The sequence below is a fragment of the Salmo salar genome, chromosome 13 (assembly GCF_965601325.2).
Source record: "Salmo salar chromosome 13, fSalSal1, whole genome shotgun sequence".
Taxonomy (NCBI): Eukaryota; Metazoa; Chordata; class Actinopteri; order Salmoniformes; family Salmonidae; genus Salmo; species Salmo salar.
In genome coordinates, this window is record NC_138303.1 from 114,304,878 (window position 1) to 114,317,468 (window position 12,591).

The following is a 12,591-nucleotide window of genomic DNA, read 5'->3' on the forward strand; positions in this document are numbered from 1 at the left end:
TATCATACTAAATGACATCCACAAATGAATACATACCATACAAAGCTAAGCTTTCTAGCTTAGCTCAGTGCTTTCAGTGGTGGAGGGGAAGCCAGCAGAAGCAAACAGCGTAGGTGTTGGTAATCTTCTCTTGTTGCACCATGATTGGCTCAGTGTTCTGTTAGCATGTACATTTTTGGTGGGTCAAGATAAGTCATTGGGATGAATGCCAGCAAAGCCACTACACTACACAACAGAACACTAAACAATACATTAATTGCATTACAGCGATGACAAACGGTGCCCACAAACTGTTAGGGCCTACATAAAACTGTCCCGTCACCTTACCACTGTTACAACTGGATATCAGCGGAACCTTGTCTGGCAGCGAAACAGTTCATTCAGCCTCATTTACTACCTTTTTAAAAAACATAGCTGATATGGCTGACTTGCTTAAACAAATGTGGTTTCTACTGACAATTGAGATCTAAAAACTATGGCATAAGGGGACGACGAGCGGATAAGAGGCAATCCGTAATTTCGATTAAGACATTGAGTGAGCTAGGACGGACGAAGTCAATATAACTATTTGTTCAGCACTTTTGAAATGTACAGCAACAGAATTCAGAACATGGACCATTATTACAGTATTCTCCCTGTACACCAAGCCAGAACTGAAGGATAAATAAAAGGGGCATGCAATCAAACTCTTACAATATTTGAGGATGACATTTCTCTAAAACAGGCTATAGGCTACATGTGCACCACCAAGTCAGAACAGTATGCTAAATTATGAAAAGAAAAGGGACCAAATTATTACACATGGGTTACTAACAGCTTACTACTTCAAACCTCATAAGGATTAGCCCCTTTTTTTTACAATTTTCACCTAAAATGACATACCCAAATCTAACTGCCTGTAACTCAGGCCCTGAAGCAAGGATATGCATATTATTGGTACCATTTCAAAGAAAACACTTTGAAGTTTATGGAAATGTGAAAGGAATGTAGTAGAATATAACACAATAGATCTGGTAAAAGATAATACAAAGAAAGAACTAACCGTTGTTTGGTATTTTATGGTACCATCATCTTTGAAATGCAAGAAAAAGGCCATAATGTATTATTACAGCCCAGGTGCAGTTTAGATTTTAGCCACTAGATGGCAGCAGTATGTGCAAAGTTTTAGTCTGAACCATTGCATTTCTGTTAAAAATGTTGTGTCAAGACTGCCCTAATGTGCCTAATTTGTTTATTAATAACTTGTCATGTTCAAACTTGTGCACTCTCCTCAAACAATAGCTTGGTATTATTTCACTGTAATAGCTACTGTAAATTGTACAGTGCAGTTAGATTAATAACAATTTTGTCTTTCTGCCAAAATCGGATATGTCTATGTCTTGGGAAATTTTCTTATTACTTACAACCTCATGCTAATCGCATTAGCCTACGTTAGCTAAACCGTCCCGTGGATAATGCCACTTTAATAACGTTTACATATCTTACATTACTCATATCATATGTATATGCTGTATTTTATACCATCTTTTGAATCTTGCCTATGCCACTTGGCCATCGCTCATCCATACAGTGAGGGAAAAAAGTATTTGATCCCTTGCTGGTTTTGTACGTTTGCCCACTGATAAAGAAATGATCAGTCTATAATTTTAATGGTAGGTTTATTTGAACAGTGAGAGACAGAATGACAACAAAAAAATCCAGAAAAACGAATGTGAAAAATGTTATAAATTGATTTGCATTTTAATGAGGGAAATAAGTATTTGACCCCCTTTCAATCAGAAAGATTTCTGGCTCCCAGGTGTCTTTTATACAGGTAACGAGCTGAGATTAGGAGCATACTCTTAAAGGGAGTGCTCCTAATCTCAGCTTGTTACCTGTATAAAGGACACCTGTCCACAGAAGCAATCAATCAATCAGATTCCAAACTCTCCACCATGGCCAAGACCAAAGAGCTCTCCAAGGATGTCAGGGACAAGATTGTAGACCTACACAAGGCTGGAATGGGCTACAAGACCATCGCCAAGCAGCTTGGTGAGAAGGTGACAACAGTTGGTGTGATTATTAGCAAATGGAAGAAACACAAAAGAACTGTCAATCTCCCTCGGCCATGGGGCTCCATGCAAGATTTCACCTCGTGGAGTTGCAATGATCATGAGAACGGTGAGGAATCAGCCCAGAACTACACGGGAGGATCTTGTCAATGATCTAAAGGCAGCTGGGACCATAGTCACCAAGAAAACAATTGGTAACACACTACGCCGTGAAGGACTGAAATCCTGCAGCGCCAGCAAGGTCCACCTGCTCAAGATAGCACATATACATGCCCGTCTGAAGTTTGCCAATGAACATCTGAATTATTCAGAGGACAACTGGGTAAAAGTGTTTTGGTCAGATGAGACCAAAATGGAGCTCTTTGGCATCAACTCAACTCGCTGTGTTTGGAGGAGGAGGAATGCTGCCTATGACCCCAAGAACACCATCCCCACCGTCAAACATGGAGGTGGAAACATTATGCTTTGGGGGTGTTTTTCTGCTAAGGGGACAGGACAACTTCACCGCATCAAAGGGACGATGGACGGGGCCATGTACCGTCAAATCTTGGGTGAGGCAACAAAGGAGTGGCTCAAGAAGAAGCACATTAAGGTCCTGGAGTGGCCTAGCCAGTCTCCAGACCTTAATCCCATAGAAAATCTGTGGAGGGAGCTGAAGGTTCGAGTTGCCAAACGTCAGCCTCGAAACCTTAATGACTTGGAGAAGATCTGCAAAGAGGAGTGGGACAAAATCCCTCCTGAGATGTGTGCAAACCTGGTGGCCAACTACAAGAAACGTCTGACCTCTGTGATTGCCAACAAGGGTTTTTCCACCAAGTACTAAGTCATGTTTTGCAGAGGGGTCAAATACTTTTTCCCTCATAGAAATGCAAATCATTTCATAAAATTTTTGACATGCGTTTTTATGGATTTTTATGTTGTTATTCTGTCTCTCACTGTTCAAATAAACCTACCATTAAAATTATAGACTGATCATTTCTTTGTACGTGGGCAACGTACAAAATCAGCAGGGGATCAAATACTTTTTTCCCTCACTGTATATTTATATATATACATATTCTCAGTCATCCCTTTTAGATTTGTGTGTATAAGGTAGTTGTTGGGGAATTGTTAGATTACACAAGCATTTCGCTACTCTCGCATTAACATCTGCATTTACATTTACATTTACATTTAAGTCATTTAGCAGACGCTCTTATCCATCTGCTAACCATGTAAACATCTGCTAACCAATAAAATGTGATTTGACTCAACAAATTGGTTCCAGTCTATCACAGTGCCATCCGTTTTGTCACCAAAGCCCCATATACAACCCACCTCTAAGACCTGTATGCTCTCGTTGGCTGGCCCTCGCTACATATTTGTCGCCAGACCCACTGGCTCCAGGTCATTTATAAGTCTTTGCTAGATAAAGCTCTGCCTTATCTCAGCTCACTGGTCACCATAACAACACCCACCCGTAGCACGCGCTCCAGCAGGTATATTTCACTGGTCATCCCCAAAGCTAACATCCACTTTGGCCGCCTTTCCTTCCAGTTCTCTGCTGCCAATAACTGGAACGAATTGCACAAATCGCTGAAGTTGGAGACTTATATCTCCCTCACTAACTTTAAGCATCAGTTGTCTGAGCAGCTTACCGATTGCTGCAGCTGTATACAGCCCATCTGTAAATAGCCCACCCAATCTACCTACCTCATCCCCATATTGTTTTTGTGTACTTTTCTGCTCTTTTGCACACCAGTATTTCTACTTGCACATCATCATCTGCTCATCCATCACTCCAGTGTTAATTTGCTAAAATTGTAATTACTTCACCACTATGGCCTATTTATTGCCTTACCTCCTCACGCCATTTGCACACACTGTATACAGATTTTTCTATTGTGTTATTGACTATATGTTTGTTTATCCCATGTGCAACTCTGTGTTGTTGTTTTTGTCGCACTGCTTTGCTTTATCTTGGCCAGATCACAGTTGTAAATGAGAACTTGTTCCTGGTTAAATAAAGGTGAAATAAAAAAAATATATAATAATGATTTGATTTGATTTGATCTAGCCAAACACACTGTGCTTCTTCTACTGTCCACTAGATGGTAGTCACTAGCCAAACACACATCGAGCCTGTGTTGATCATGCTCTATCAATGGTATACTATTTCAAGTCCCATTGTTTAGGAAATTAACAAATCGTCTAGGGTAGAGGACTGAAGATAAAGACTAGGAGAAATAGTATCACAATAGTTTAATTAATAATCATATTTAATATTAATATTTAATGTCTTAGTTTTTAGCCTTCAACAAATATCTCAATTTGTAAATCTCTGGTTAAATAAAGGATAAATAAAATAGGACTTTACTGTGAATGGAGTATGTGTAGATTACAGTTTCAGACAGAAGGCTAAAGGGTAAATCATGTTATGCCACCTCAGGGGGAACTCTCACTCAAAAGGCTTTTCTTTCTCTCGTCAGCCCAGCCAGAACAGAACAGAGAGAGGAGTGATTACAGTAGGCTACAGTAAACGTGGCAGCAGTGATTAGGACACAGCCAGGAGACCAAACTGCTGCTGTTTTTTTTCTTCTATTTGTGGAGCTCTCTGTCTTTGTTTAAATGCTGTCTTATTTTAAAGTCGGTGTTATTTTAAACCTTTAAATACCAAAAGGTCACAATCACCCTCCATCCCTCCCTCCCTCCCTCCCCCACTGCATATCTCCCTCTCTCCTTACCTCATTCATCCCTCTCTCGCTACTGAATTCAACTCAATTCAAGGGGCTTTATTGGCATGGGAAACATATGTTAACATTGCTAAAGCAAGTGAAGTAGATAATAAACAAAAGTAAGATAAACAATAAAAATGTGTAAACATTACACTCACAGAAGTTCCAAAATAATAAAAACATTTCAAAGGTCATATTATGTCTACATACAGTGTTGTAACAATGTGCAAATGTTTAAAGTACAAAAGGGAAAATAAATAACATAAATATGGGTTGTATTTACAATGGTGTTTGTTCTTCACAGGTTGACCTTTTCTTGTGGCAACAGGTCACACATCTTGCTGCTGTGATGGCACACTGTGGTATTTCACCCAGTAGATATGGGAGTTTATCAAAATTGGGTTGGTTTTCGAATTCTTTGTGGATCTGTGTAATCTGGGGGAAATATGTATCTCTAAAATGGTCATACATTTGGCAGGAGGTTAGGAAGTGCAGCTCAGTTTCCACCTAATTTTGTACTCTCTCCCTCCCTCTCTCGCTACTCTCTCTCTCTCCCTCTCTTCCTACCTCATTCATCTCTCTCTCACAACTCTCTCCCTCCCTCTCTTCCTACCTCATTCATTCCTCTCTCACTACTCTCTCCCTCCCTCTCTTCCTACCTCATTCATCCCTCTCTCACAACTCTCTCCCTCCCTCTCTTCCTACCTCATTCATCCCTCTCTCACAACTCTCTCCCTCCCTCTCTTCCTACCTCATTCATTCCTCTCTCACTATTCTCTCCCTCCCTCTCTTCCTACCTCATTCATCCCTCTCTCCCTACCTCATTCATCCCTCTCTCACTACTCTCTCCCTCCCTCTCTCCTTACCTCATTCATCCCTCTCTCGCTACTCTCTCCCTCCCTCTCTCCTTACCTCATTCATCCCTCTCTTGCTACTCTCTCACTCCCTCTCTCCTTACCTCATTCATCCCTCTCTCACTACTCTCTCTCACGACAGCACTTACACTACCTCATTCATCACTCTCTCACTACTCTCTCCCTCCCTCTCTCCTTACCTCATTCATCCCTCTCTCGCTACTCTCTCACTCCCTCTCTTATTAGCTCATTCATCCCTTTAATGAAAGCCTCCAACATGATCCAGGTAGAATCAGGAATTCCGCAGGACAGCTGTCTAGGCCCCTTCCTTTTTTCAATCTTTACTAATGACAAAAGATTGAGTAAAGCCAGTGTGTCTATGTACACTATATATATAAAAAAGAATTTGTTCTTAACTGACTTGCTAAGTTAAATAAAAGTAAAATAAAAATAAAATAAAAATACACGTCAGCTGCGCCGAATACAACAGGTAGTAGATACTATATACAGGGTATTACGGTACTGAATACAACAGGTAGTAGATACTATATACAGGGTATTACGGTACCGAATACAACAGGTGGTAGATACTGTATACAGGGTATTATGGTACCGAATACAACAGGTGGTAGATACTATATATAGGGTATTACGGTACTGAATACAACAGGTGGTAGATACTATATACAGGGTATTACGGTACCGAATACAACAGGTGGTAGATACTATATACAGGGTATTATGCTGAATACAACAGGTAGTAGACCTTCCAGTGAAATGTCGAATAAAACAGGTGTAGTAGACCTTCCAGTGAAATGCTGAATACAACAGGTGTAGTAGACCTCACAGTGAAATGCTGAATACAACAGGTGTAGTAGACCTCACAGTGAAATGCTGAATACAACAGGTGTAGTAGACCTCACAGTGAAATGCTGAATACTCCAGGTGTAGTAGACCTCACAGTGAAATTCTTAATACAACAGGTGTAGTAGACCTCACAGTGAAATGCTGAATACCACAGGTGTAGTAGACCTTACAGTGAAATGCTGTATACAACAGGTGTAGTAGACCTCACAGTGAAATGCTGAATACAACAGGTGTAGTAGACCTCACAGTGAAATGCTGAATACTCCAGGTGTAGTAGACCTCACAGTGAAATGCTTAATACAACAGGTGTAGTAGACCTCACAGTGAAATGCTTAATACAACAGGTGTAGTAGACCTCACAGTGAAATGCTGAATACAACAGGTGTAGTAGACCTCACAGTGAAATGCTGAATACAACAGGTGTAGTAGACCTCACAGTGAAATGCTGAATACAACAGGTGTAGTAGACCTCACAGTGAAATGCTGAATACAACAGGTTACCTTCCAGTGAAATGCTGAATACAACAGGTGTAGTAGACCTCACAGTGAAATGCTGAATACAACAAGTGTAGACCTCACAGTGAAATACTGAATACAACAGGTGTAGTAGACCTCACAGTGAAATGCTGAATACAACAGGTGTAGTAGACCTCACAGTGAAATGCTGAATACAACAGGTTACCTTCCAGTGAAATGCTGAATACAACAGGTTGACTTTACAGTGAAATGCTGAATACAACAGGTGTAGACCTTACAGTGAAATTCTTAACCAACAATGCAGTTAAGAAAATACCTAAAAAAAGTAAGATCAACAAATAATTAAAGAGCAGCAGTAAATAACAATAGTGGTGCTATATACAGGGGGTACCGGTACAGAGTCAATGTGGAGGCTATATACAGGGGGTACCGGTACAGAGTCAATGTGGAGGCTATATACAGGGGGTACCGGTACAGAGTCAATGTGGAGGCTATATACAGGGTATTATGGTACAGAGTCAATGTGGAGGCTATATACAGGGGGTACCGGTACAGAGTCAATGTGGAGGCTATATACAGGGGGTACCAGTACAGAGTCAATGTGGAGGCTATATACAGGGTATTACGGTACAGAGTCAATGTGGAGGCTATATACAGGGGGTACCGGTACAGAGTCAATGTGGAGGCTATATACAGGGGGTACCAGTACAGAGTCAATGTGGAGGCTATATACAGGGGGTACCGGTACAGAGTCAATGTGGAGGCTATATACAGGGGGTACCGTTACAGAGTCAATGTGGAGGCTATATACAGGGGGTACCGGTACAGAGTCAATGTGGAGGCTATATATAGGGGATACCGGTACAGAGACAATGTGGAGGCTATATACAGGGTATTATGGTACAGAGTCAATGTGGAGACTATATACAGGGGGTACCGGTACAGAGTCAATGTGGAGGCTATATACAGGGTATTATGGTACAGAGTCAATGTGGAGGCTATATACAGAGTATTATGGTACAGAGTCAATGTGGAGGCTATATACGGGGGGTACCGGTACAGAGTCAGTGTGGAGGCTATATACAGGGGGTACCGGTACAGAGTCAATGTGGTGGCTATATACAGGGGGTACCGGTACAGAGTCAATGTGGAGGCTATATACAGGGGGGTACCGGTACAGAGTCAATGTGGAGGCTATATACAGGGGGTACCGGTACAGAGTCAATGTGGAGGCTATATACAGGGGGTACCGTTACAGAGTCAATGTGGAGACTATATACAGGGGGTACCGGTACAGAGTCAATGTGGAGGCTATATACAGGGGGTACCGGTACAGAGTCAATGTGGAGGCTATATATAGGGGATACCGGTACAGAGACAATGTGGAGGCTATATACAGGGTATTATGGTACAGAGTCAATGTGGAGACTATATACAGGGGGTACCGGTACAGAGTCAATGTGGAGGCTATATACAGGGTATTATGGTACAGAGTCAATGTGGAGGCTATATACAGGGGATTATGGTACAGAGTCAATGTGGAGGCTATATACGGGGGGTACCGGTACAGAGTCAATGTGGAGGCTAAATACAGGGGGAATATAGGTCTCTGGTCTGATGCGACCAAGATTGAACTCTTTGGCCTGAATGCCAAGCGTCACGTCTGGAGGGAACCTGGCACCATCCCTATGGTGAAGCATGGTGGTGGCAGCATCGGGGCGGCAGGTAGCCTTGTGGTAAGAGCGATGGACTAGTAACCGAAAGGTTGCAAGATCGAATCCCCTAGCTGACAAGGTAAAAATCTGTCGTTCTGCCCCTAAACAATGCAGATCCTTGATGAAAGCCTGCTCCAGAGCGCTCAGTACCCCAGACTGGGGCGAAGCTTCACCTTCCAGCAGGACAAGCACACAGCCAAGACAACGCAGGAGAGACACTGAAAATAGCTGTGCAGCAGCATTCCCTATACAACCTGACAGAGCTTGAGAAGATCTGCAGATAAGAATGAGAGAAACTTCCCAAATAGAGCTGTGCCAAGCTTGTAGCTTCATACCCAAGAAGACTTGAGGCTGTATTCACTGCAAAAGATGCTTCAACAAAGTACTGGGTAAAGGGTCTGAATACTTATGTAAATGTGATATTTCAATTTTTTTACATTTAATACATTTGCAAAAATGTCTATCTAAAAAAACATTTTTTGCTTAGTCATGATGGGGAATTGTGTTGAGATTGATTCGGGAAAAAAATTATGTAATACATTTTAGAATAAGGCTGTACGTAACAAAATGCGGATAAAGTCAAGGGGTCTGAATGCTTTCCCAATGCGCTGTATCTATTACACATTCAGCACTACTATTTACAGATCCTCCATTTTTTCCATGTTTGTGGATGGGGTACTCACACACTGCTTCTGTAAATAGACTCCATTCCACTCCATGCTTCCTTTCCAAATCATATCAGGTGGTGTCAAAGGAATTAAAAAAAAACTGCCAAAGACTAGAGCCACCCAAGCAGCCATAGACATATCATTCTGCTACCATCTGGCAAACGGTACCAGAGCAGAGGTTCTCACGCTCCGAGACAGTTTCTACCCCCTAGACATAAGACTGCTAAATAGCCATATGACTGCTAAATAGCCATATGACTGCTAAATAGCCATATCACTGCTAAATAGCCATCAGACTGCTAAATAGCCAGACTGCTAAATAGGCATCAGACTGCTAAATAGCCAGACTGCTAAATAGCCATATCACTGCTAAATAGCCATAATACTGCTAAATATCCGTCAGACCGCCTAACAGCCATCAGATTGCTAAATAAAGCATGGGAAAGTTTTAAGTTCCTCGGTGTACACATCACGGACAAACTGAAATGGTCCACCCACACAGACAGCGTGGTGAAGAAGGTGCAACAGGAGGCTGAAGAAATGTGGCTTGTCACCAAAAACCCTCACAAACTTTTACAGATGCACAATCGAGAGCATCCTGTCGGTCTGTATCACCGCCTGATACGGCAGCTGCTCCACCCACAACCAGAAGGCTCTCCAGAGGGAAGTGAGGTCTGCACAATGCATCACCGGGGGCAAACTACCTGACCTCCAGGACACCTACAGCACCCGATGTCACAGGAAGGCCAAAAAGATCGTCAAGGACAACAACCACCCGAGCCACTGCCTGTTCACCCCGCTATCATCCAGAAGGCGAGGTCAGTACAGGTGCATCAAAGCTGGAACCGAGAGACAGCTTCCGTCTCAAGGCCATCAGACTGTTAAACAGCCATCACTAACATTGAGTGGCTGCTGCCAACATACTGACTCAACTCTAGCCACTTTAATAATGGAAGAATTGATGTAATAAATGTATCACTAGCCACTTTAAACAATGCCACATTATATAATGTTTACATACCCTACATTACTCATCTCATATGTATATACTGTACTCTATACCATCTACTGCATCTTGCCTATGCCGTTCAGCCATTGCTCATTCATATATTTGTATGTACATATTCTTATTCATTCCTTTACACTTGTGTGTATAAGGTAGTTGTGAAATTATTAGGTTAGATTACTTGTTAGATATTACTGCATGGTCAGAACTAGAAGCACAAGCATTTCACTACACTCACATTAACATTTGCTAACCATGTGTATGTGACAAATAAAATTTGGATTGATTTAAATGTACAGCAATCTTTAAGTCTTTCCACAGAATGGGCAAGGACTAGGCCATTCCAAAACATTTAAATGTGTCCATTAAACCACTCAAATTTTGCTTTAGCAGTATGCTTAGGGTCAGTGTCCTGCTGGAAGGTGAACCTCAATCCCAGTCTCAATTCTCTGGAAGACTGAAACCGGTTTCCCTCAAGTTTTCCCTGTATTTAGCGCCATCCATCATTCCTTCAATTCTGACCAGTTTCCCAGTCCTTGCGATGAAAAACATGGTGTTATTGGGGTGATGAGAGGTGTTGGGTTTGCGCCAGACATAGCATTTTCCTTGATGGACAAAAAGCTCAATTTTAGTCTCATCTGACCAGAATACCTTCTTCCATATGGGGAGTCTCCCACATATGGAGTTTGGGGAGTCTCCCACATGGCGTTTGGCAAACAGACTACTGTTTGCAACAGCACATGGGGACAAATATTGCACTTTTTGGAGAAATGCCCTCTGGTCTAATGAAACAAAAATAGAACTGTTTGGCCATAATGACCATCTGTAACGCCCTGGCCATAGAGAGGGGTTTTTTGTTCTTTATTTTGGTTAGGCCAGGGTGTTACATTGGGTGGGCGTTCTATGTGCATTTTTCTATGTTGGTTTGTTTCATTGATTTTGGCCGTGTGGCTTCCAATCAGGCACAGCTGTAGAGTGTTGTTGCTGATTGGGAGTCACACATAAGTGCCTGTTTTTCCGTTGGGGTTTTGTGGGTAATTATTTCTGTTTAGTGTTTTGCACCTGACAGGACTGTTTGGCTGTTCGGTTTTCTTGTTTTGTTTCGTATATTGTGTTCTTTCTGTTATTAAATTCAATGATGAACACTAACTCCGCTGCGCCTTGGTCTACTCTCTCTCCCGACAGCCGTAACACCATCGTTATGTTTGGAGGAAAAAGGGGGAGGCTTGCAAGCCGAAGAACACCATCGCAACCATGAAACACGGGGGTGGCAGCATCATGTTGTGGAGGTTCTTTGCTGCAGGAGGGCTGGTGCACTTCACAAATAAATGACATCATGAGGCAGGAAAATTATGTGGATATATTGAAGCAACATCTCAAGACATCAGTCAGGAAGTTAAAGCTTGGTTGACAATGTGTCTTCCAAGTGGACAATGACCCCAAGCATACTTCCAAAATTGTGGCAAAATGTCTTAAGGACAACAAAGTCAAGGTATTGGAGTGGCCATCACAAAGCCCTAACCTCAATCCATTTGTGGGCAGAACTGTTAAAAGCGTGTGCGAGCAAGGAGGCCTACAAACCTGACTCGGTTACACCAGCTCTGTCAGGAGGAATGGGCAAAAACTCACCCAACTTATTTTGGGAAACTTGTGGAAGGCTACCCAAAACATTTGACACAAGTTAAACAATTTAAAGGCAATACTACCAAATACTAATTGAGTGTATGTAAACTTCTGACCCACTGGGAATGTGAACGAGTGGATAACTCAAATCGATGGCGGCAACTAAACAGACTTTTTGGGATATAACGAAGTGTTTTCTGTAACAAAAAGACACTATATGTTGTAGCTGGGACCCTTTGGATGACAAATCAGAAGATGATTTTGAAAAAGTGAATATTCAATCGTTATTTGTGAATTTATGAAACCTGTGCCGGTGGAAAAATATTTTGATGTGGAGTGCCGTCCTCAAACAATCGCATGGCATGCTTTCACTGTAAAACCTACTGTAAATCGGACAGTGCAGTTCGATTGACAAGAATTTAAGCTTTTAACCGATATAAGACACTTGTATGTTCCTAAATGTATAATATCCATAATTGTTATGATTATTTATTTGAATTGCGCGCCCTCCAGTTTCACTGGAAGTTGTCCCACTAGCGGGACGCTTAGACTTTAACACCAGCCATTTTGGATTTCTATTTGCCATATATTTTTCAACTGTGCTGTGATGCTTCAC